This window comes from Saccopteryx bilineata, chromosome 6, assembly GCF_036850765.1.
Source record: "Saccopteryx bilineata isolate mSacBil1 chromosome 6, mSacBil1_pri_phased_curated, whole genome shotgun sequence".
NCBI lineage: Eukaryota > Metazoa > Chordata > Mammalia > Chiroptera > Emballonuridae > Saccopteryx > Saccopteryx bilineata.
The window spans coordinates 137,660,450-137,686,827 of NC_089495.1; positions in this window are offsets into that span (position 1 = coordinate 137,660,450).

A 26,378-nucleotide genomic window follows, 5' to 3' on the forward strand; every position below is an offset into this window, starting at 1 on the left:
ATTATTTTATAGTATATAAATATGCATTATAAATCGCAATGCAATTGATATCATTATATTTATCATTATTAAAATTTCTCATTATTTGGTCATGTCAGGTGACCCACTTTTTCTTTGTAAGAAAGAAACAGAATTCAGGCAAGTGGCTACCTATTATTTTATTTTATTTTATTTTATTTTATTTTATTTTAGCAAGAGAGGCAGAGAGAAGGACAGATAGGGACAGAGATGAAAAACATCAATTCTTTGTTGTAGCATTTTAGTTGTTCATTGATTCCTTTCTCATATGTGCCTTGACCAGGGGGCTCCAGCCGAGTCAATGACCCCTTGCTCAAGCCAGGGATCTTGGACTTCAAGCCAGCGACCTTGGGCTTCCAGCCAGTGACCTTGGGCTTCAAGCCAGCAACCTTTGGGCTCAAGTTGGCAACCCTGGAGTTCCGAACCTGGATCCCCTGCATCCCAGGCCAACGTTCTCTTCACTATGCCACCACCTGTCAGGCAGCTACCTATTTTATTAAGGGACATTCCTAATTCCCTTCATAAAAGAGTTTTAAGCCATATAGGAGAGAGTATTAGATAATTTCTTAAAGTTTTAAGTAAGATACACTGTGAGTGTGACCAAAATAAAAGAGACTTTGGTCTGATGGCCTATTTCTTTTGTTTTACACCAAGCTATCCCCTCCTAAGTTAATGCCCATTTAGAATGCCCCCAACATCTCGCCACAGTTACTTCTGCTGCCTCCAATGCCCATTCTTGCTGATGAGCACTTTCTTTCCGATCTAACTTATCTGGATCCTGTTTTCTCCATTACTACAACACGGGAACTTCCCACAGAGCTGATGAGATCACTTGGCGCTGACTCAGCACATTGCCAGGGCGCTGAGTCAGGACCTGCAGGGCCACCAGAAAGCCTGTCATTAAGACTGATGGCTGGGGATAATGCAAAGCCCCAGAAACTGTCACAAGAGACCCATGAGGCTGAAAAGGAAGATTATCTTGTAGCACCACTCGTGTACCCCACGGTCCCACACAAACTATCGCCCCATCCGTGGCTTTCCCCTCTTTTTGCATGAGCCCGCCTTGCGGTGACTGAGCTGGAATTTTATGTGCCCCGGGAGGAGCCCTGCCCATGCACTGTGGTACTGTGGGTCGATGAGTGAGGAAAAGGCATGGAGGCAGGAGCCTCGGTTCTAACCTCCAGCATCAGCACTGGCTGGGAAGTGTGTCCCTTTATGTGGGCTTCCATTTCTGCACTTTCCCAAGGGATCATCCCCCTAGGTGCCTTCCTTATTTCTCCCTTCACGGGGGTTCATGTGACCACATGTTTGAGGGGACTGTCTCTCCCTGAGCTTGAAATCTGGTTAAAGTCACCCTCCACTCTGATTTTGAAGGAAGGGCTCAAAGCCCCGGGTTCTGTGAATCCCAACAAGTCATTCCCTCTGCTTGACATGCCCTGTACTCAGAGACCTACTTGCGGGCATCACACGCCCAGGGTGCCATCTGTGCTGTCAGGTCCCCTCGATGTCTTTCTGTAGCGGGATCTCCCACGGCAAAGAGCCCAGGTGAGCCCGTCTGCTATGACGGTCAGACCTAGAGAGTCATGAAAGCCTTTGGAAGCACTTTCATAATTATAAATCCATTCATAAACATCGTATTTGAAGCATCATGGGGCATAAAAATGTTTGCAAGGACAGCAACATGGAGTCCGCATTCCACCAGTGCTGTATTGTTCCCAGGTGATCACGGCACGTGTGCTGGCTGCACGTGTTAAGGGAAACACGCACAGCTCACAGGCTGCTGGTCGATCCACCAGGCGTCCAAGAGGGAAAGAAGTTCAAAGGTGAAGTCATCACAGGAGCAACAGGAATGTTGTGTCGTTAGAGGATAAAGGCTCAGTTTACCCCATGACTTCATCCATCGCCACAACCAGGACCTCGGCATCCGGCACGAGAGCATAGCCCCTAGGGTCAGACATTTCGTGTCACCTCATAACTTATGAAAACAGATGAGAGACACATAGATGTGTGATAAATGGGTAAAAAAACAAAACAAAACAGAAAGACCTGTGGTGGTGCAGTGGATAAAGTGTCGAGCTGGAATGCTAAGGTCATAGGTTCAAAACCCTGGGCTTGGCCAGTCAAGGCACAAACGAGAAGCAACTACTATTGGTTGATAATTCCAGCTCCCTGCCCCCCACTAAAATCAATAAACAAAATCTTTTTAAAAGAAATACAACTCTTGGCCCTGGCCAGTTGGCTCAGTGGTAGAGCGTCGGCCCAGTGTATGGAAGTCCCGGGTTCAATTCCCAGCCAAGGCACATAGGAGAAGCGCCCATCTGCTTCTCCACCCCTCCCCCTATCCTTCCTCTCTGTCTCTCTCTTCCCCTCTTGCAGCCAAGGCTCCACTGGAGCAAAGTTTGCCCGGGCACTGAGGATGGTTCCATGGCCTCTGCTTCAGGTGCTAGAATGGCTTCGGCCTCAATGGAGCAATGCCCTAGATGAGCAGAGCATCCCCCTCTAGTGGGCTTGCTGGGTGGATCCTGGTCAGGTACATGCGGGAGTCTGTTTCTCTGCCTCCCTGCTTTTCACTTCAGAAAAATACAAAAAAAATAAATAAAATAACAAAAGAAAAGAAAAGAAAATGCAACTCTTCTCAGGTTTCTTCTGGGGACAGGATGTGTTCTGCCTCATAACCCCTGAGACATTTCCTCCTGGGTCCTGGAACATTCCTCGGCTCCTGGTGACAGGCAGGAGGCAAGGTTTCCCAACAGCACTGTCTACCAGCAGTGGGTGATGACAGGAGGCAGATGTGATGGGGGACCCCAGGTCCCTGACTCCCTTCCCCTGCAGTTGCCAGCAAGTAGACCAGCACCACGCCCGGCAGTGGGGCACCTCTCTAGTGCTGCACACGAGTGCCAGGCACGCACACGTGATCCACAGCCCACGTCTGGGAGCAGCTGCTCTGGAGGAGAGGGCAGCTCCAGGCAGAGACAGGACGGACCCACTAGGATGGCTCAGGAGCCAGGTGAGCAAAGAAGAGCTGTAGTCTGGATAAAAAGAAGGAGACAGCCCTTCGGTTGGAGGGAAGCAAGGGAGTGGAATGGCAACTGGGACAGGATGGGTATAAGGACAACAGACTTGCCCTCCATGAAATGAGGAAAAGTTTACTTCAGAGCAATGGGCAGGTTTTGTGGGGTTTTTTGTTTTGTTTTATGGGTAGTACGACTCTTCAACTGCACACTTTCCTTTTCTGCTTTGGGTGCCAGGAAGCCCATGGTTTAAGTTGCAACCCACGTTCATTGAATGAGTAGAACTTTCTGGCAGAAATTTTCATCATGGACTTGGCTTCTGGCTCTGTCACACTATTTCGTCTATCTTTTCTCTCCACGCTGACTTTTAAAAACCCATCTGTGTATTACCATGTATTTTATTATATTGTAGCCTTCTTGCAAGATGGACCAAAACATATTTGGAACAAAGCAGAACAGAACATCAACATGGAGCCTAGAAGAATTTGAAAATAAAAGAGCAACAACCAGTGATGTGAATGAGGCTGGGACCCAAGCACAGAGCCAGGGAAGGGCCCCAGCGTGGGGCCCGGCACCGTGTTCCCACCCTGCCTGAGTGACTGGCTGCACAGCAGTCACAGTGGACGGATCGTCTCACCTCCCTTGGACCCAGTTTCACCACGTGTGGAGATGGAGGGGCTGGTTCAGGCTCACAGTTAAGAGCCCCGCCAACTACAGTAGCTGATGATTGGACGGGCGCACAGCCTGCGTGTGCCACCCGGGAAGAGGGCAGGAGCAGGGGGCGGGAGTTCGCAGCTGGAGGACGCCACCCGGTAATTGAGAGCCTGCTTGGAAAATGAGGTAGGAAGATGGACTGCAGAGTAAATAGAGGTTCCAGGGATGTCATTATTCAAGTGAGGTCAGAGCTGGCAATGGTCGGAGGCATAGGAGTCCGAGGTCCTGCTTTTACGAAGTCAAAAGTTCTGTCGGAAAAGAAACAGGACTCCCCCCGCAGGAGAGGATGCTGGCTCCAGGCTGGGGGACAGCCATGGCTGGGGGAGGGACACGTCCCCAACGGTGCTTCACGCACAGTGACCACCCCCTTAAGAAACGTGGTGGCAGTTCAAGGCAGCTACCACATGTCCTGACGACCACAACGTGATTCCGACTTGGGGGACACCCACAGGATGGTGTCTCGGGGCAGACACAGCCCTTCAGAGGCAGTGGAAAGGGCGCTCATGTCCCATTCAGGCACCTCAAAAGTGCGCTGCACAAAGAGCGCTCACCTGGAGTCCCGTGGTACAACCACGTGTTCCATGTTTCCTAAAAACACAGTTGGATCGGGGCAGCATGTTTGTTCTTGGGGGTGTAGGGGGAGCCAGGACCTGAGCACAGTAGGCTACTGTCTGACCGGGGACTCTTCCTGGGCACACCTGAGATCCACGCTGCTCCCTAAAACATGGAACCATGGAAGGTTGGTTAAACTCGATCCCACTGCCACTCTCACCAGGGAACCTGGGATTTCTGCCAATGAGCTGACACAGTGGATAGAGCGTTGGACTGGGATGCAGAGGACACAGGTTCAAAACTCCAAGGTCCAGGTTCGAAACCCCGAGGTTACCAGCTTGAGCAAGGAGTCACTCGGTCTGCTATAGCCCTCCCACATATGAGAAAGCAGTCAATGAACAACTAAAGAGCCGCAACAAAGAATTGATGCTTCTCATCTCTCTCCCATCCTGTCTGTTCCTATCTGTCCTTCTCTCTGTCTCTCTGTCTCTGTCAAAAAAAAAAGGAACAAATAGAAATCAATATTTCTAACCTCAAAATCACTGACCACTTTGTCAATAAACAGTATGTGTTCATGCGTATTTGTGTGTATGTGTGTTTGTACGTGTTTGTGTGTATATGTGCATTCGTATGCGTTTGTGTACATATGTTTCATAAGTACCGCCCCTGGATTATTTGAGCTCCAACCCTCAGAATAACATCCTTTTTTGTCTTGTTTAAAATTGCCTTATCCAAGTGGACCAGCCCAGCCCAATTTTCATAAAAGTCTGAGAAGAGAGAGACGGTGCCTGTGTCATGGGACATGTAGATTTTCAGAAAGACAGTGTCACCTTAAGGTGTTAGAAGCAGTGGGGAGAGCAGGGACAAGGAACGAGAAATAAGCTCAGGGCCCAGAGCGGGGCGTACCTGACCTAGGTACGCACGGCTGGACAAGTCTGCTGCCAAGAACCATAGAGAGGGTGAGGGACCTGCAGAGGTTGCTGGAGGAATTCTGATGGAGGCGCAGGAACCACTGCCGGTCTTCCCCCACGTAATGGGGACACGTCTAAGATGTAGCCACAACCCGGCCCTCTGCCAAGCGGTAGACCAGCAGATCAGGCAGACCCACGCTGTACAGTGTGCCTGGGGACCGCCTTCACCCGAGAGATCCAGGTCAGGATCCCAGGACATCAAGACAGCGCTGCCAAGGGCAAACCAACCTGGCATCACTAGTAAACCGCAAGTGAGAAAGATGAAGACAGAGATGGGCGATCCACACTGCTGTCGGAAGATCTGTAGCAAAGAAAGCATTTTCTCCCCCCACCCCACCCTTACTGCAGGAACTGTTTGCATTTCCGCTAAATCTGCCTGTGATTTTTAAGTGTGGGAACAGTTTAAAGCCAAGCATAGACTTGAGTGTTAGAAACACGGGTGACCCAAGGCACCTCCCATTGCTCAGCCCACAACCAACCAAAAGACCCCCGGACCGTCTCCCTAGGAAATCAGAGGGCCAGGAAAGAGAGACCTTGCTCTGCCCTGGTTGTAAGAAGCCTTTGCCTCACGCTTGCAGGCTGTCCCCCTCTCAGAGAGCTCCAAAATGGCAGAGCAGGAGAAACATACGTTTTGTAGCAAAGATCCTACTTCCCAAAATTCCACAGACTTGAATATTTCTGACTAAGTTAGAGAAATGTTGAATATGACAAACTGGGGTACCACAGGGCGGGTGTACGTGTCCTGGCACAATAATTTAACGAGTTCCCAGCGAAGCTAAAACACTCTCCCATTGTTGCCTGGGATCAGCTGGTGTCAATGTTGCTGATACTCACAAGCGGTCTATTGGAATTGCTTGGGAATCCTTCCTTTTTTCTTTTTTCTTTTTTTGGCTCTATTTGATTTTCCATTCCCTACAGCGATGAGCAGATATTAAGATAGAACGGCCCACATACATAATTCTATATTCTTTTCAGCTTTTTGGCACATGTCAAAGCAAAGAATAGCATGAACAATTCTATAAGAAATGTGATCTTATTGTCATTTTCATATTTTTCTAGTTAGGAAAAACAGAAAAGCTGGTTTTCCTAAGTTAGCCTAGTTTTGAACTGACATAACTTTCTAATCCCGTTTGAAGAATTTTTAAATTGGAATATGTAAATGTCCACGCTGACACGGAGGTAGGACTCTGCTGTTTCAATTACCCATTTCATAAACAGATGTCAGCAACGCCGACGGGACAGGTGGTGTGTGGGTGCTAAGACGAGTCTCTTCAGACAGTGTCAAGGAGAGAGCATTTAAGTACAAGAGACACCCCGTGAAGTCCTGGCACATTTTCCGTTGAGTCGGAGTCGGAGTGCCTCCCGGGGACGGGACGACCTGTGCTGTTCCCGTGCAAGTGGAGAGGGCCACTGAGAGCGGGCTGGAGGTAGAGAGAGAGGTCGATTCGAGTGAAAAGGGAGGCAGCAGAGAGATGCTGATTCTTCTGTGAATGGGAAAGACAAGCGTTGCGGGGGCAGGTGGGGATGGTCGCCACCTGGAGCACAGGGTTCAACCTAGGAAGCTCAGTGATCAAGACAAGACCCGGGCTCTCTCATTCCACCCCACCATTTCTCCCCAACCCCCTAACCCCCTGCAGCTCCTCACATTCTGCAGCCCCGTGTGCACATGGTCATCGGAGCTGACTGCCCCCGATTCAGTTAACATTACTCTAGTCACAATCGTCTTGCTACTTCTTGCAAGTTGCATTAAGATCTTCCAGATCAAAAGAGCTTCTTCTCTGGTAAAGGAGGGCAGCGGTTACCTGTCGAAGCCCCATGGTTTCCCAAGACTATTTGGCCAAGGTTAGGTCAGATGACAAGGCCTACGAGGTGCTCAGGGACGTGTGTAAACTTCCAGCAGGAAGGCTGCTTCTCCACTGATGTTGAAGCAGAGAGAGAGCTCTCCCAGAGGCGAAGGGGGATGAGTACCATTTTAGAATTTCACCGCAGATGTGATTCGTGAGAGATGGAAACAGGTGGAATGGCCTCTGAGGAATGTTCATTGTGAAGACTAATTTATTGTTATTTTTTTAAAGTATCTTGAGACAAAAGGCACATTCACCCTACAACTAGACTCCTGCGTGGTGCCCATGTCTCACCCTGGGCCAGATAGCTGAGTTCCAGGAACTAATGGAAGGAAGTGCGTCCATCTTCCATCTCAGCCTACTGCATAGTTTATGCTTCTGACCACCGTCTTCTCTTAAATTTCAGTGTAACAAACTGCACAAAATAATGACAGGTGACCGCTCCCACGTGGAGGTCACCTCTCTATGTGCAGTCCTCTCCCTTTAGAGGGGAAATAAATCTCATCTTGCTTAAAACACGGCCTCTTTGTCATTCCTGTGTTTCTTGGTCCTCTGTCGTGATTTTACTGTAGCATTTCGAAACACCAGTATGTTTTAATAACATAGTCTATACCTTTTGCTCCTGGGAAAACATCACATTATTCAATGTGCACAACTGCAAAGGGATATGACTCTTATAATTTACGTGTCCTTGTGGTGTGTTATTAATGCATGCACTTTATAAGGGTATAATTTCGGAAGTAATTTCCCATAAAACGGCTGTGTTGTCTTCTAAATTTGAGATAATTTGGCACACTATTCATTTAACCACATTACCCCCTCTAATAACATCTCTTCGTTTGTAAATACCAGTTCAGACTGACGTTAGACATTTTTGGTAGGATGTTGAGCCTTGTAGATTCATGCAAATAGAGCTGCATCATTTAGGGGAGGAGCAACTTGCACTATTCCCATAAGCAGGCTAGCTTTGTCCCCTTAGATTGATGTGCACGACCAGATACCATTTGGCCAAAACCGATACTTTTTTCATAAAATGCTAAAACTCTCATAACATTTGATGCTGAGTAGGCATCAAGTCAGGAGGTTATATCAAAATGAATGATGGATTGGCATTCAGGTAGCTGAGAGTCGCATCAGCCTTTTGGATGCTGTTCCATGGTTTTGAGAAGATCTGAACTATCATGATCTTTAATCCTGTCATTGATTATATGAAGATACTGGGATTGGACAGGATCATAAAGGTTTCTGAGAGCATAAAGTCAACTATCCCTGATCTACAGTCATACTTATATATTCTTCCATCCTGTTTATTTTTAAGGTGTGCTTATCCCATCTCTACAAACGCTCTGTGAAGTCACGCAAGTCACGGCGTGGGTCATCCATTCACCTCTTTTGTACAGTATTTAGATGGCCTTCAGTGTTGATGGGTAGGACTGAAGATTCTCTGAGGCCCTTACGTAGGTCCTGTCTCCATGCTTTCTGGTTCTATGTCTTTGAGAAATCCACTTCTCTGTGCAGGGTGCTTGGGTCTGGTATACCACTACCCTGAGCCTGAATTCCAGTTTTGTTATCTATCAAGTGGGAATGGCAATTCCTCCCTTCTTAAGGGAGTCATGAAGAGGTTCAATAAGAGAATGTCTGGAAGGGCTTTGGAGTAGTGCCTGACTCAGACAATACTTCAAGAAATGGAGCTAATAAGCAACTATGAAAAGTACTGGGAAGGTAGACCTTAAGGAAAATTCATTATCTCTTCCCAAAGCCAACCGGCATAGAGGAGATGAGAAGCATCCTAGTGTCACTAATAATGATGAATGGGGCATCTTCTTCATCTCCGCCATGATGCCCTAGCCCAGTGGTTCTCAAAGTGTGCACTAGGGTGCAATGATGTGCCCTAGAAGATTTGTAGGTGTGCCCTATGGTATTCCAGAGAAATATGTGCCTGTTGGGGACCAAAAAACCAACCGGGTTTTTGGAGTTTGTATTTTTGGGGGACAGAGGTATGGGGAAATAGCTGTAAGCTGACAGTCTGCCCAACCCCCACCCCACTTGCCTGATTAGGTTGCAAAAGGCTGTTAAGCTGCGTGTGGTGCTGGATTGTTTACACTACCCCCATGTTCCCCGGAAAGACTGGAGGCAAGTTTCTTCTATACTTTGTTTGGTGTCAAGTTAAGATGATATGTATGGTGGGGGTTTTGGATTGATGATTAAATATAAGGAATTGTCTCTTGATGCCTTTCAAATTTCTATAAAAGAAGAATATTTGGCAATATCTTAAAAAGTTTTGAACATTTTACTACAATTTTCAACATTTTATTTATGTGAATTAGGATTTTCTACCCTCAACACAATTAAGAGTAAAAAGAGAGGAATTCTTCAATGGATTGATGAGGAAATGAGAGTTTGCCTTTCAAATATATGCCCAAATAATGAAAAAATTGCTAGGACACATCAGGCTCATGTTTCTCATAAACACAAGAATGAAAAAACTTAACACATTTGTGCCAGGACCTGCTGAATTTACTAAATATTACTAAGAATGTATCTATATATATAAAAAGATAACTTTTTTGTCATTTTTTTATTTTTAACCCCTCTTTTTTACAAATTCTAAAAAGCATAACTCAAAAAATGTAACATAAAAATGTTTTTTAATGTCAGAATAAATTTAATTTTGTTGTATTTATTTCATTTAATTACCATAAAAGTGCACTTGTACTTTATATTTTTTCTTTAATATTTGACTTAAACATATTTCTCAGAAATCTGTATATAGTGCACCTACAACTATTTGTAGGATTTTAAATGCACCCTGACTTTAAAAAGTTTGAGAACCACTGACCTAGACTCATGAGACAAATACTCCTTGAAATAAATTGAAACCACACTTTGATTTTAAAAAGTGTACCATAAAAAAGGGGACAGGCAGGAGAAAGCCATCGTTCCCCCGATGACGCCCGGCGTTCAGTGAGGTGGGGGTTGGGGGGGGTCAGGATCACGCCACGAGTTTCTGCACAATCACAGAGGCACCTTGAGGCAGCAAATTCAAGACACTGCCAAGGAGGAGCGTTAGAACAATGTGGTGGGCGGGTGGGGAGGCTGGCAGAGCTTCCAAAAACCTGGAAGCCAGGCTAGAGGCAGGACGAACGGCTTTGGCCGTTGGGAACAAAGGCATGAACGTGCAAATTCTCTCTGTGATGCTGAGTGTAAATGTCCTGGTCCCTGGAGTTCGTAGGCGTGACAGATGGTGGCGGACGGGCCAACTGCTCTCTCTAGCCCAGGCTCTGCTGACGCCTGGCCAGCATCTTTAGTCAATGAGTGAGGTTTGGGGATGAAACACTTGACTACACTGTGTCCGTTACCAGGTGAGTCACGGCATATTGTGGCTGGGGCGTGCATCGGAGTTTTACCCCTCGTCACTGAATTACTGCGCATATTGATGCTTTCATCAGCAGGGAAACCCCTTCCTCCTCCTTCAGCCTAGCATCTCACATTCCATAAATACTGTCTGATTGCCAAACTGTGTCCAGAGGGCAGAGCCATCATGGGACACAGCCCTGCCTTCTGAGGGCTTCAATGCCACCAGTCTCTCCTCAGCACCTGCCCCTGAGCTCACACTTCCCATCCCAGTCCCACTGACACGTGAAGTTGGGTGCAGATGTGTACCAAACTCTCCCGAAAGGAACAGAATAAAAACCAAGGATCTCTGTGGTGAAGACACCTGGGTCTCCAGAGAGGCCAGTGCTGGCCCACCATCAATCAGTCCCTGAAGGCATCTGGGGTTTTCTAGCACCAGGCAGCTACAAAGAGCATAAAAAGGTGTACATTATCTTTCCTTCATCTGATGCTGACGTCATGGCCTCCTAAGTCTCTCAGGTGTCTGTGGGCACCCAAAGGAGAAGGAGGGTTAGAGGCAGAACTCAAAGCCTACACTCTTGTCCCTGTGTTTTGATACACGGCTGTAGCATGCATGCGGGCATGCACCCACACACACACACGCACACACACATACACACGCACCCAGTATTTCAAACAACTGAGAAATTCAAGCACACCGTTTGTGGGATATTTCCCTAGTTGCACAAGATGTGATTGACATATAACATTGTATTAGTGTAACGTGTACAACATAGGGATTTGTTATATGCATGTGGCAAAAAGATCACCACCACCAGGTGAGTTAACGTCCATCACTCATGGAGTTACAAACTGTTTTCTCTTGTGATGACAACTTACTAAGACTTCCCTCCTCAACCGCTTTCCAATCGACCATACAGCAGTGGTAACCGGGGTCATCGTGCTGGGTGTTACACGCCCTGAACTTATTGTTGGAGTTTTGTGGCTGTTTATTGACCACTTTCACCCATTTCTTCTTCTCTCACCCCTGCTGCTGGCCACCACCAAGCTCTTCTCTGTTTCTGTAAGTTTCGGTTTTAAATACAATTCCCTTGTGTGTCACACACATTTTCTTTATCCATTCATCTATGGATGGACAAGTAGGCTGCTTCCATGTCTTGACTCTTGTAAATAATGCCGCACCAAGCACGGGAGTGCAGGTATCTCTTTGAGATGCTGATTTTTGCTTACTTTATTCACTCAAAAGTAGAATCACGGGACCACGTGGTGGCTCTTGCGGAACCCCCATCCTGTTCTCCAGGTGGCGGTCCCAGGTTGCAATCCAACCAACAGCGCTCGAGGGTCCCCTACCTCCTCACCCTCGCCGGTTTGTTATCTCTTGCTTTTTATATATAACAGCCATTCTACAGTTGCGGAGTGATAGCTCATTGTGGTTTTGATTTGCATTTCCTTAATTAGTCATTTTTCATACACCTGTTGTCCATTTATACATTTTCATTGGAAAAATGCCTATTCAGTTTCACTGCCCTGTTTTTTTTTATCAAGATTGTGTTTTATTGTTATTGACTTTTATGAGTTTTTGTATATATTTTGGGTATTAACCTTTTATCAGATATATGATTGGCAAGTGTTTTCTCCCCTTCCATACGTTACCTTTTAATTTTGTTAACAGTTTACTTTTGTCATGTTTTTGAAAATAAGTAGACATGCCACTTTCTTATCCTCACTAAGTTTATTCTTCATGCAAAGCGATAGTCTCTCTCAGAAGACTTCTTACTACTAAGAGCATATGTAATACTAAATATACATAATACGTATTGATAAAAATAATTTTAGCTTATTTCACTTTGAATTTTTACATTCAGAGAAAGCACTGAGGCAGCATTGCTGATGTCTTGCTCCCCAGATGTCCACGTCTCACTTCCTTCGTCCCATACACGAGGAGGAGCTGCCATCCCTAACCGGCCAGGGCCTCGTTTTCTCTTCCATGTAACTGGTAGATTTGACTGAATCATTGCCATGTCTCCTCCCATTCTATAAAGCCAGCAACTTGCCCCCCACCCACGGAGAGCCCGCGTCTGTCAGGTCCAGCGGAGGGGCCGTCGGCATTAACGAGGCAGATCTGGGAAGGAGCTCTTGTTCCCATGCTTGTGAGCTGGGTGACCATTTCTGTCTCTTAAATGAGGCTAAGGAGGCTTCCCTCACTTCCATCTATAGGATAACCGAAATGATGAACGTGAAGTGCAGGCAGAACCAGGCGATGAGTATCGGTATCAGTATTCGTTCCGATCATGGGGATTTGCCCGGTGTGAACGTTAAGTCTGCAGACAGGGACGGGGCTCAGGCTCAGAGGATGCCGCAGCTCCTGCACTTTCGTGTCTGTGTCCAGTGAGACCACCTTCACTGTGGCATCCGCTGCCCCTGTCCAGTCACAGCTGCCTGCCCCTGGGTTCTGCCTATACCCAGCTGGCCGGAGAGGCTGAGCTTTGCTGCTCGTGTCTCTGAGCCTCAATGCTCCAGCTGAAAATCAGGAAGGAGAACCCACTTGGTGTATAAATCACAGGAAACAGAGCCTGCCACGTGGTGGGCATTCACGGCATGATGGTTTTCACCATCCTTTGTTGTTCTAGCAAGACCCTGACAGAGACGTCTCGCTGATTCACGTCATGCTAGCTAAGCATCCCTGTCTGATGGGGCATGCACGTGCACCCTAAGTATAGACTATGTGCATCCAAAATTCATGTCCTAAGATCATTCCCTTATGATGGTGGATAACTGAGGAATAATATTTGCTACAATAGATGTTTACACTCAGAAGGCTTGATTACCATTGCCAGTCCAAGTGGTAAAATAATTGAAGTGGATGCCATGCTCTCATAAAAGAAATGCAAAGATACTGGGGCTAGATGGAGATTTATTATTTGCATACGTAACAGACATATCTATAAGTATTATACAGATGTATCTTATATATTATGTATAAGAAGAATGAGGAGGAATGTTCACATCATGACAGAATTCATGGAAGAAGCAAGTCCACAAAGAATTCTAAGAACCTAGTGGATTTAAAATAGAAATAACTATACTTTTCAAGTACATTTTATAGGTGGTATCTCGGGGACACACACATGTTTCATCACATGGATATGATCCGTGTCTATTACATTTGAACATTATAGTTACTAATGCCCACTGACCTACTGACACAAATGAGGAAACACACCCACATCACTGGCAACGGCTTGAAAATGTCACCACGGAGAACGAGAACCCCACAGGGTGACCTGGTTCTTAATTCATTAGATTGTTTAACGACTTAAAAATTAAGCAGTCACTTTTGAAAGTGCTGAAAAGACCCTAACATCATAGTGGTTCAGGAAAATTAAATAAATCAAATGTAATTTTAAGACCATGTCTATTGACACAAGATTTAGACAATTTCAGTTTGAATCATAGTTTAAATGAAACAACTGACAATCCGTCTGGAAATAATCATTTGGCTGAACAGATATTTTTATTCTAATACCTCATAGGAACTGCTATGTCCACCCAAGTGCCTATGGATTAGTTCACCAGGATCGTTGATCACTATATATATACTTTCTAAAACAAAAACTGGCTAAATATTTGTTATAGCAGTCAATTTCTTAACTCCCTTCTTTCTACACATTAGGCTTTTCTTGTGGGTCTTCTAGAAAATTTGCATTAACAAGAAGCAGCTGAAGAATGCCATCTGAGCCACACCGAAATCTTTCATTCCAAATTTCAAGCCGCTAACACACAACCCAAGTTGTGTAAATGATGGAACTTCTGCCACAAATAACAGCCTCTTTCCCTTAACCCAAGTTAGTCATTTTATTCCTTTTGACTTTTCCTTGACTCTTCCTTAAATCAAGGTTCCCTGCCGCTCAGTAATAAGATGAGGTGAGCCAATCCCCTCCCAAATTACAGAGATCTAGGAACGCAAAGGTTGTGAGTCAATGAGATGACTCTCATAAGTGTAGACATACTCCTTGCTCCTGGCGTGACCCGCCCGTAAAAACACGCACGCATGCGTCTCTTTTTTGTAGATTCCAAACAAGTTTCACGAGCCAGTATCTCACAAACATCTGCTTTCATGATAATTATATTTCTATTTCAGCTGCACCAAGCTATTTACAGATGAGCCCGTTCATAAAGAGCTTTATAATTAAGCAAACAGAAATATCTTTTTACAGGCTGAAGATCTAGCGGTGATAATCACACACAAAATACACAGCAACAGTCGCAAATAGAGTGTTTAACTCTAGTTATGTCGTTAGTGATGCGCTCAGTAAAGGCTGACATGCCTTTGTTTTTAAATGTGAGAAAATATGGTCTTTGCTACACAGCAGTAAACTGTCTTCTTCCACTATTTTTTTTTTAAAGCAAAGGCTATATTTTTCAGGGTGGGTTCCTAAAATGTGTGCATGTGTGTTTCATATAACAACGGGGTTACACAATAATGCCCACATACATCATCTCTGGCCAAGGAGAGTTTGAAATCTGCCTGGTACTTGGAGAGAGAGAACTGATTTGACATATCAGCAGAAATGTATTGGAGGCACAGGGTGTGACAAATTAAGTTAGTACATAGTGGGTATTATGTCGTGGTACTGTGGAAGTCGCTGCCAGACAAAAAGAAACACAAATTACTAACCACAATATTAAAAACAAAAACAAAAAAAGTCACAGGTGATACCCAGGAGGACTTATCTTCACTTCCATGCATTTCGACCGCACTCCATTAAAGCTCTTCTTTGCTAAAAATATTTGCTTTATGGTCTGTAGACTTTCTTGGCCATCCAGAGTCATGGAATCCCACAGGCTTCAGATAGAAAGCAGAGCTACCGTTGGCTAAGGTTCAGCCTTTCCACAGAAAGGCTCACATAGGTCACATGACGGATGCTGTCATAGCATGTAAGGTTCAGCCGCTCTCCTGCTCCTGAGTGTGCAATAGTACAATGCTGTAAAAAAATGGATTTTACACACACAGAGTCTTATGGAGCAAGTTGTCTATCCTATTATTTACTATTATGATAATACAACAAAAGGAATGTTCCTGAATGTCCAAGAGCAGAGGAATGGTGAAGGAATTTATGGTAGATGCTTTCCATGAAATGCCTTGCAGCGATCCTACATTAGTTTTCTAAGAACTTACAATGATTTGGAGGAATGTTTACAATATAGTGTTAAGGGACAAAAATATAAGCTCAATCATGTACAAATGAAAGTACAAACATGGAAGGAAGTATGTCAAAATGTTAACGACGGAGATGGGTTATAGATGGATTTTGTTTCATGCCTTCAATGATGTATATTTTCCAAATCTTATATACTCTTCATTAACCAATTTCAGGTTAAATAAAAGTTGGGGTTTTTTTTTTTTTCAGTTTTTGAGCAATCTCAAAAAGCATAATAATAATAAAATTTAGAGTAGTTTAGTGATGTTTTAGATGGTTTGTGTCATCTTTTCAGACAAGTGACTGGAAGCACCCCACATCTCCCTTTTGTGAGCTGTACCTGAGAACCAGGTCCGCTTCTTACCCCACTTGCAGGAAAGGCCGTGCCTCTGACCCCGAGGGCTTGAACTATGTGTCTCTAACATTGCAACAGTTGTTCTTGAAGAAGAAGAATGAGTTCACTTTTAGAGAAGGCCATGCCCTCTGGGTCTATCGGTTGTGTCCTGCTGACATGTTTTATCTGCTTGTTTGCGTGACTTTCTCTTCTGTTCTGTGTTGATGTGTGCATTTTCTTTTCTTACCCCTCATGCTTCTAAAGCCCTGCGCACTTCCACAGTCACCTGACATGGACTCTGTGTCCCTCTGCCCGCACCCTTGCTAAGGAGGAAGAACTGACACTCCCTGGGTTCCGGTAACAGCCCAGGTGATGGTCCATTCCATGAAACCTTTACATCTTTGCACCACCCAGGAGAAGTGGTTATTTTGACCTCATTTTACAGGTGAGCAAATAAAGGCCCAGGGACGTGGCCCCAAGAGTAAGTGGAAATTCACATGTCTGCTCCGTTTGGCTCTAAATCTCCGCTGACCGACAGAGTTGATTCCCGTGTGTCCTATGTTATGTTTCAGACAGGCTGCTAAGACTCACTCTAAGGGAGCTTTGATGGAGCTGGGAGGTCTCAAAAATGATCGTGTGCTTCCCAGGTCCTAATCCACCAGCCTACTCTCACAAACAGCTCTGATAACTTACAGAAAGATTAAGGAGGGGAACAAATGAAAATAAAATCATACTAAAGCAGTTCCAAGGAGCAGGTCAATTGATGTCACTTGACATCAGGCTGACCAGCCATTCCTCAAGCTTGCTAGCCACTGTGAAGAGAGACTTTTTTTCAGTGTTATTAAACTTGCTTATGTTTTCTTTAAAGGTAGGGTTTTTTTCTTGGTTTTGATGTCCAGGATTTGATAATATATTCATTGGTGTTCAAGTTCACTCTCACAGTACTGGGAGCCTGGAGCACACTCCCTGAACTACCCAAACCAAAGGCCCGTTGGCCTCTCTGTAAACACCAGGCCACTTCTACCCCTCTGCCCACTGACTCCTCCCCAGTGCTCCAACAGCTTTCCTGAGAGATGCAGGTACCAGGGTGGGCCCACAGTGTTCTGGGTTTGGACATGATATGATCTTTCCACAACAGTTTCAAGTTACTGCTGGCACCTGCATTCTTCTCTGCAAAAAACATTCCCAAATATCCCTCTCTCAAAATAACAAAAGATTAAAAAATTGGCCCAGGCCAGTGGCTTGGTGGATAGCACATCATCCTGGCATATGTACATCCCGGGTTTAACTCCTGGTCAGGGCACACAGGAGAAATGACCATCTGCTTTTCCCCATTTCCTCTCCCCCTTCTCTCCCTCTTTCCCTTTCTCAGACAGTGGCTTGATTGATTGGAGTGTGGTCCCAGGTGCTGAGAATAGCTTGGTTGATCTGAGAGTGACAGCTTGAGGTGCTAAAAATAGCTTGGTACTTGAGCATTGGCCCCAGATGGAGGTTGCTGGGTGGATCCTGGCTAAGGTGCATGTGTGAGTCTGCTTCACTATCCCCCTTCCTCTTACCTAAAAAAAAAGAAAAAAAATTTCTTTTGTCCAGAATCTCCTCTGACCTGCCATCCTGAGTCCTCTTTTCATAGCTTACATGTTAACATCCTTTCCCCGAAGCCCTATAATGTCTCCGTATCCTGGCTGGGCATCCTCTGTGAGGAGCCCAACATGATGGGTATGCTGTCTTTGCAGGCCTGCTCTGCATTTGGTCTCACACTGCATGTCGTCAACTTGAAATTCTTAATCCTAAAACGAGGAATCTCTCGTTTTTATTTTGCACTGGCCTCTAAAAGTTGCATAGCCAGACTCTTCCAATAGCCTCGGGAAACAGCCTTGTTGATGGCTACTCGTGGACCCCCACACCACCATTCCTCTCGGAGGGGGTCTCCCGCTGGGAACCACTGGACCGCTCACGCTGCGCGGCACTCATCCTAGGAGCTCCCCTGCTGCGGGGTGGCCTGTTGTCCTGACTGCTTCCCTGCCAGCACCACAGAGCACCCCCTAAGCATGGCCACCCTGCTCCCTTTCCTTTGCTTTGCCTGGCACCCCAGTGTGGCCAAGCCCCACGCGGCTGACCTGGCCTTTTCTTTCTCTCTTCTCTTGGTTGGAGTCCGCACCAGTTCCGAAGTTTCATCTGTCACCTTCCCATGACTGACCAGGAAAGAAAACTGTTTTCTGTGACCTTCCTCTCTGCCCTTAATTTCTAGACACTGTTTTGCTTCAACTCTTCACTCTCCCTAGCAACCCAGACCGAACAAGTAAAAAGTCCTACCCGTCACTGCCCTCTTTAAACTGGCTCCTTCTACAGATGTCTCCTATGGGTCAACAGAATGTCTACCACAGACTTGAACTACACTTGAGTGTAACTTTTGAAACCTTTCATACCAATGGTTCCCATTCAAGTTCATCCGTAGGTTAAAATCCACACGTCAACTCTCACACCAAACCTCTTGCTTCAACCCACCCAAAGCCAGGCTGGTCAGAGTCACAATTACGAGACCTTTTCTGGAGGATATCTGAAGCCGCCCATGGTTGGACTCTGGGAAGTGCCTTCACAGTTTTTTCCTGCCACCTCAGATGACACATCATAATGAAAACGAGTTTCGGCTGAGCCCCGACAGGCACACCATCAGTTAGTGGGCGAGCACACACCTAATGACCTGCCCTGCTGGACGGGCGGAATCCAGTTTCCCGTGCTCCTGGTTGTTCTGCATAAAATGTCTGCTCAAGGCTGATGTGACAGTATGCCAGCAGCACCTTTCGGCGGACTTTCTGGTTCAATCCAGGTGACAAAAATTCATTCCTTCCAGCGTCGGCTAAATGCAGACAGGCTTGGAGTCCTTAGCCAGTGAGTCTATTCTGGAGGATGCTGGCAATTAGGCTCACTGGATTTTCTTATCATGTTCATACAAGGGAAGAACTGGCTGTGTAATATAGCTAACCAGCCCGCCTGCCTTCTCCATTAGTATTATTTAATCAGTACTTTTTAACCAGGTATTAAGCACCAGTGAACTTACCAGCTGAAAACAACAATGACAAGGAAGGCTGCCCCCTGACTGCAGTTGCAGCTAAGGTGTTTACTGCGCTTCCATTCTGAGCCTCCCCTCCCCCGAGGGTCCCCGAAGTCTGTGCCCACCTCCCCTTGTTTTCTGCATGACAGACTTCTGTCGCCTCTGTATGTGTTCCTAAAGAAAGTGCATGTGCTATATTTTTCTTGTAACTATTTTTAACTTACGGAGATTTTGTTGAGTGTGTTCCTGCCATGAATCTACATAACTTAAACACCATCCATTTTTCCCGCAGACAATCACTCACCTTTTAATCATGCCCACTGTGTTATGTAACAACCCACTGGATTATAGAGGGAGCTAGCTATAGCAGAAAGGCTGTCCCAAGCCACCTTGGTAAGAGGGGACTTGGCTTAGTGCGTGACCTCCGTTAGTGTGTGTCACATATTAACAAGTACCCCTTGGCAGGTAGTTTCAAATGTGCGTGTGTGTGTGTGTTTACCCACATGCATGCATTTACACAAGCACATATACATACATATGGGAAGGAGAAGAGCTCCTCTCCTCTTCATGCAGCCTGCACACTGACCCCAGACCCCTCCCCTCAAACACCAATCTTGCTAACTCTCAAAATCGGAGCAATGCTTATACCTCTTCGTCATTGCCTAGAAAGTAAAGTAAAAACCCCTAATCAGGCTCTTTGGTCGGCTTGGCCATGACCTACCTTTGCAGGCCAGCTGCTCCTTCTGTCCTACCTGAACACAAGCTCTGGGGTCCATGTCACCATGCCACCTCCAGCAATCAGCAGCTATGGGACACCTGTAAGTCACATCACGCAATCACAGCTCTGTCTCTCCATCAACAAGATAGAGATCATCATGGCATCTCCCTCCCAGACACAGGGGGTCAATGAGAGGATGGAGTATGATGATGCTTTGTCGACATTTAGTACAACATCTACATCAGGGGTCCCCAAACTACGGCCTGCGGGCCACATGCGGCCCCCTGAGGCCATTTATCAGGCCCCCACTGCACTTCCGGAAGGGGCACCTCTTTCATTGGTGGTCAGTGAGAGGAGCACATATCACTTGTTACGGCTAGCAGTGACAAATATGGAACCGGATATTGACCATCTCATTAGCCAAAAGCAGGCCCATAGTTCCCATTGAAATATTGGTCAGCTTGTTGATTTAAATTTACTTGTTCTTTATTTTAAATATTGTATTTGTTCCTGTTTTTTTTTTTTACTTTAAAATAAGATATGTGCAGTGTGCATAGGGATTTGTTCATAGTTTTTTTTTTTATAGTCCGGCCCTCCAACGGTCTGAGGGACAGTGAACTGGCCTCCTGTGTAAAAAGTTTGGGGACCCCTGATCTACATGGTAAGCAACCAACCAGTATTTGTTGTGGCTTATGAACATTGTATCATTATAACTATTATTACATTCTCCTCAAACTGCTCATCTTGTTCATCCCCAGATATTGGTGGAGCGATTCATGAGCCCTCTTCCCCTCACACGTATGGCTCAAGAGAAGGACTGTGATGTTGTTCATCTTTTTTTCTCAACCTAGAACGGGACAGGTGTGGAGAAAATGTGTGTTGCTTGAATGTTTTCCTCCTCTTCTTCTCTCCTTTCCTCTTTTTTATTTTAATTCTTAAAACACACACACACATGTGGATAACTTTTTATTACAATGTTATTTTTTTATTTGTAACCCTTATAAAACCATCACTCATGATGTCCAGTCTAAAAACACTATTGTTTTAAAACACCCAACCCAAATAATAATTCATGGCTCTCTCCTGGGCATAGTTTACCACAGTTCTCATACATTTTCTTTCCTCTTCTGTTCTCTAAACCCCTAAACAGCAGGGACTCTCTTACTCTCTTTCCCAGCCCTCTCCTTCAAACACAACACTTTCCTGCTCTAAACCAGCCAGACTCCATCACCCTGGCCCCTGGGCTACCTCTCTCCTTCTCCACGATCCACTCTCTGAACTCTCTCTTCATCCATATCCCTCTGTGTCCCAGACCACTCCCAGGGTAGACCCCTTGAGAGGTGAGTTCTTATTCTGCACAGCTGATTCTCTGAAAAGAATGTTCCCACTTGTGTTTCCTTCCTTTAAAATTCCAGAAAAAAGAAACAAGGGAGGCAGACAAACCTTGGATGCTCAGCTGTGGTCCAAGTTGGGGTGGGGAGGTGAAGAGTAAACTGGGGAATACCTACATGTCAATATATGCAGCTGCTTTATACCATCAGCATGTGTTCAGAGTATGCCCAGTGGAAGGCTGCACTCATACATCTATTCTACAAATCTAGCTGTAATGTCTGTAAGTATTGCTCTTTCTATAACTCGTGCCCATGCCTGGGACAAGCCATGCCATGCAAGCTGCCATGTTCTGTCTTATGTCACTCACAATCATCACTCAATTATTTGATTAATTACCTGAGATAGAAGAGTCAATGCAATGAGCTGTGGTTATAGTCAAGGTGCAGTTCGCAACTTAGAGCGGACACGCACCTGCAGGATACTCTCACACACCACGGAGCAAGGCGCCATACCCTGCGTGGGAAGGTTATTCCTCAAGGCTTCAGTGGTATGTGCTCACTATTACTTTCACATGACACTTTTCAGAGATCTATTAAGCTAAATCAAAATGTAGTACTGTTTGCATGATATAATTATAATAAACTTTTTCGGCATTTCTATACTTAATCATCAGGAAAAATATTTTTTAAAGAGCTTTTTTCTTTTGGACATTAGAGTCAAAGAGAATAATGGGACCTAGAGAGATGCCAGTTCTATAAATGAGAAGCAAGAGGAAGACTTTGAGACATGTCAGGAGAGACATGGCTCTGAGAAAGCCAGGCAGCCAGTCACCACGGAGAAGCAGCGGTTGGACGTCAGAAAGATCTGGAACGACCTCCCGGCACATTTGTAGCTTCCAGGAGGCGGGAATCCAGACAGTGAGACTTCCCACGAAGCTATTAAAGCCCAGTTTGCACCTGCCCACTCCTAAATTAAAAAAAAAAGGAAAAAAGAAAAGAAACACGGAGAAGGAGGGGGGGAAGTTGCAGAGACTGAGGGATGTCTAACACACAGATAATTAGAAACTTCTCAGGAGAGGGAAGGTGTGACATTCACCGCAAGCTTTAAAAATAGAGCCACAGGAGACTAGGTGGAACCTTGGCAGCCGTGCTCACCGGGTAAATAAAGAGCGAGAGCTTAACAGAGCTGTGACTCAGTAAGTGTGTGTTTCGGGAGACGCTCCCCTAAGCCCGCCGCCAAACCCTCACCGTCTACGCCGTGTGAGTTCAGACCTGCAGGCTGTGTGGAAAGAACTGGAGTCGATCCCACGGAGGCTCGAGGCCCCAGACGCGGACAGGCAGGAGGCGCTGCCCTCAGGGATGATGAGATCAGCCACCTCATGCAGCCAGGGCAGAGGAGTCATGGTCCCGAGACGGGGTGACTAAGGCGCAATAATGCTGAAATCCTGCTGGCATCCCAGGTAGGAGGCAGAGGTGCTCTGCAGCCCAGGCTGCAGGACAGATTCTAGTAGAAGAGGTCATCGATTAAGGATATTTTTTTTAATAAGATGCACCAAAAACCTTACTGGCCTCAGTTCGCCCACCAACACATCACATCTGACTGTAAGTAATTCTACCACGCCTTACAGGAAACCAGATGTAAACCGCCTGTCCTGGACCACGACCAGTCGTCACTGCTACGGACCCATCCCAACTCTATTCAGCCCAAGGTGATGGGGTCAGGTGGGTCGCCTAATAAGATGTACATCCTCTAGGGTGCACACGGTGCAGTAGGTCTCAAACGAGGACCAGGAATTTGCATACTAATAGCATGTCAGTATATCCCAACAGAGGAAGTTCACAGATTTAGCTCAGAAATGTTGTTCTGGGTGTCTATTTATCAATCAGTGAACAGCTTTTTCTAACCAGGTTCGATACAGCCATTCCAACCCCGAGGCCCTAACATCGGTTTTTAATAAACCAAGGCTGCTGGTTCTGTCTTCAGTCTGGTAATCACGAATAGTTTTTATCAAGCTGTTGGACAAAGGCAAACTAAAAGATTCCATTAGCCTGAAATCTTCAGATGACACCAGGTACAGGAAAATTGCCAAGGCATTATTGGACAGTGGAGTCAAGATTTGAAAGGTTTTGGCATCTTTAAAAGTGGGTCAGAGCTAATGAGGTGAAAATAAATATGCATAAACAGCCAATTCGGTATTTTGAGTCAGAGGAACATGCTGAAGGACTTGAGGACCTGGCTGAGCAGGGAAATGGCTTGGGGGTTTGCAATGAGGTCTCCCGGGCAGGTGCGACTGGACGCCAATATTCAGTGCTCATGCAGAGGAAAGAAGTGGCCTCAGGACATTGTTCAGTGCTCATGCCAGAGGAAAGAAGTGGCCTCAGGACACCATGCTGTGCGAGCCACATCTGGAGTGCTGCGTTCTGCATGGAAGCCACATTTTAAAAAGAAGACTTGCAAATTGAGGATCCTAGAAACCATTCCACACGAGGAAAGACCAAAGGAATGGAAACTGTCTCCCCTCGAAAGGTGGGAGGAGAACCTAGGAGTAGTATGACCACCATTGTTAAATCTGCAAAAAGCTCTCCTGAAAGAAAAATGCAATTCACTCTTAGTTGTTCCAGGGAGTACAACCGAGGTTACCAGGAAGAAGTACTCTATGCTGTAATGTCACTGGGAACGGGGTTTGTCTCGCTCTCTGCAGCTCACCTCCACCAGGGTGCCTGCCTACATGTGCCCGGTTCCACTGTCCCAGTCTAATGACTGTCACCTCCTCAGGGCCTTTCTCCTGGCATGGCCTCTCTTAACTGTCCCCCTGATGACACCTACTCATGACTGGGGCAGGATGCTCTCTCCTCTGCGACATCCTGGCCCCGACATCTCCTGCGCTGCAGAGACTCCCCGCTCTGAACACCCCCCTCTGTGCCCCCACAACCTCGCGGGCTTCCCCATCATGACACTCTCACCGGTCAGTTAACACTGCACATCTCTCTTTGCTCACTGAGCTACAGCTAGGTCTAGGTAGTCCTGATTTTCTGGTCCCCCAATTACAAACAGATCTTTAAGAAAATCAAAAAGAGAGACAGAGAGACAGACGGGGGATAAAAGGAGTGAGTCTAGGATTGATAGCTAATTTGCGTACATTTCCCAGGTGTGAATTAACTCAAGGGTGAGACCCACAGGGAAGAATCGCTCCCAGGCCGGGCCCTTAGGCGTGACAAATAACTTGCTGTTAGAAGAGATCCATCAGCGGAGACGAGAACGCAGGCCAACGCTTCCAGGACCTCTCTCAATATGAAAACCACATGGCAAGTTGGCAGGACTCTCTCGGGAACAGATCCAAAGAGAAAGAATGGATACGGTGTTCCTAAGGGTTCAGCAGTACCCCGGCCTCTGAGGAAATGTCATCTTGATCATTTGTTTTACTTTAATTCTCTCATTTGACTGCTAGTCTTTTTAAAATAAACTGGGACCTTTCTACTTACTGCTGATTTGTCCTGAACCAGTGGTTTTTAATGATGATAGAGACAATATTATGAAAACCAAAATTATAAAATGAAGACATTGAAGTTGAGAGCTGAATTGTATCATGTTGCACTGGGGATGTGGAATGACAAAAAATGCTTCCTTATAGAAGTAGCTGTAGATATATTACTTACTTCTTAGAGACAGGGAATAATAAAACAGATGAGTAATTAATCATATTTTACTGTGGATTCCCAAACCTCCAGACTTGATGTTATTCACCGATCACCCTGCCCTGGAAGGCCACCAAACAACAGAAGACAAAAGGCACTATGATGTGCAGCCCAACAAAGAAGCTTAAGAGAGTCTGGCCTTTCCAAAGAAGATACACAAAGGGCCAATGAGCACAGGAAAAGATACGCAACATCACTAGCCACTAAGATCAAAACCTCTGTTATATAGCACTTCACACCTGACTTCCATGGCTAATCAAAAAGGCAGATGGTAGGTGTCAGCGAGGAGGGGGACAAATCAGAACCCTCTCCCATGGCTAATGGGAGAGCAGTCTGACATCTCCCAAATTATTACACATGCAGTTACCATTGGACCCAGCAATACCACTCCTGAGCATGTATCTATATACACCCAAGGAAATAGAAACATGTCCACAGAAAACATACACAAGTGGTCATAGTAGCATTATTTATAATAGTGGGGAAAGTGTTTCCAAAGATGGAAATCACCCCTCAAAAAAGGGGCATACCCATACGATGGAGTATTACTGAACCAAGAAAGGCATGTGTGACACCCCCATGCTACAGCATGAACAATTCTGGAAAATGCACTCAGTGAAAGAAGCCAGTCACAAAATTCCACCTCTTGCGTGATGCCGTTTGCATAACATGTCCAGAATGGGCCAATCAACGTGGAGAGAAAGTAGATTATTGGTTGGAAACAGGAATGAAATGACTTGGGAAGTGGTAACTCATGGGGCAGCTCTGTTTTTGGACTAATGAAAATGTTCTAATACTGTTTTTGGCCAAGGTTCCATTATTCTGTGAATACGTTCAAATTATTGAACTATGCACTTCCAATGGGCAAAATGCATGGTATTCAATTTTTATCTCGATACAACTGTTACAAAAAAAGATAATCAGAAAACTACAAAGCAAGAAAACAACTCAAGAAGGTATTTTCAAATATGTCTGTCTTCTGACTTCTGGAGAAGAAATTATTGGCGCAATATAATTCCAATAAAAGGAGGGGGGCTCTAAACAACTTTGCTGAGAGTTTAATCTCGGTGTCGAAGAAATTGGGCAAGTATTCCGCTGGACATTATTAGTATGGCAGATAAATTTTCAAACTTCATTTAAAAGCTGAAAGTGTATCTGAAATTCAACCATTTAGAAGAAAGGGTAAATAACCTGGTAAACAATGTTCCTAGAAAACACACAAATTATGTAACTGTACCAGGAGTCCTCAGAGTCAAATCTCTGCAACAGGAACATTTCTGGATTAATAAACAGCTATAACGCAAACAACAACAACAAAGCCGTCCAAAGAGAGACACAGAGAGAGATGGTCTTTCTATCCTTCTGAGAATCACAGGAGTTTAGATGGAGAACCATCTCCATCAACCCATATGCTTTCAAGATGAAGACCCCGAGGCCAGCATGGGGGTGCCCGCCTGCAGGTAGCCGAGCCAGAACCTGGTCCAGACGCCCACACTTCTGCTTCCACTTCCTCTCCGCTCAGGACTTCCAAAATGCTTGTTTGCCACGTCTCTCTGCAAAGAGTTACCAAGCCCTTGTGGCG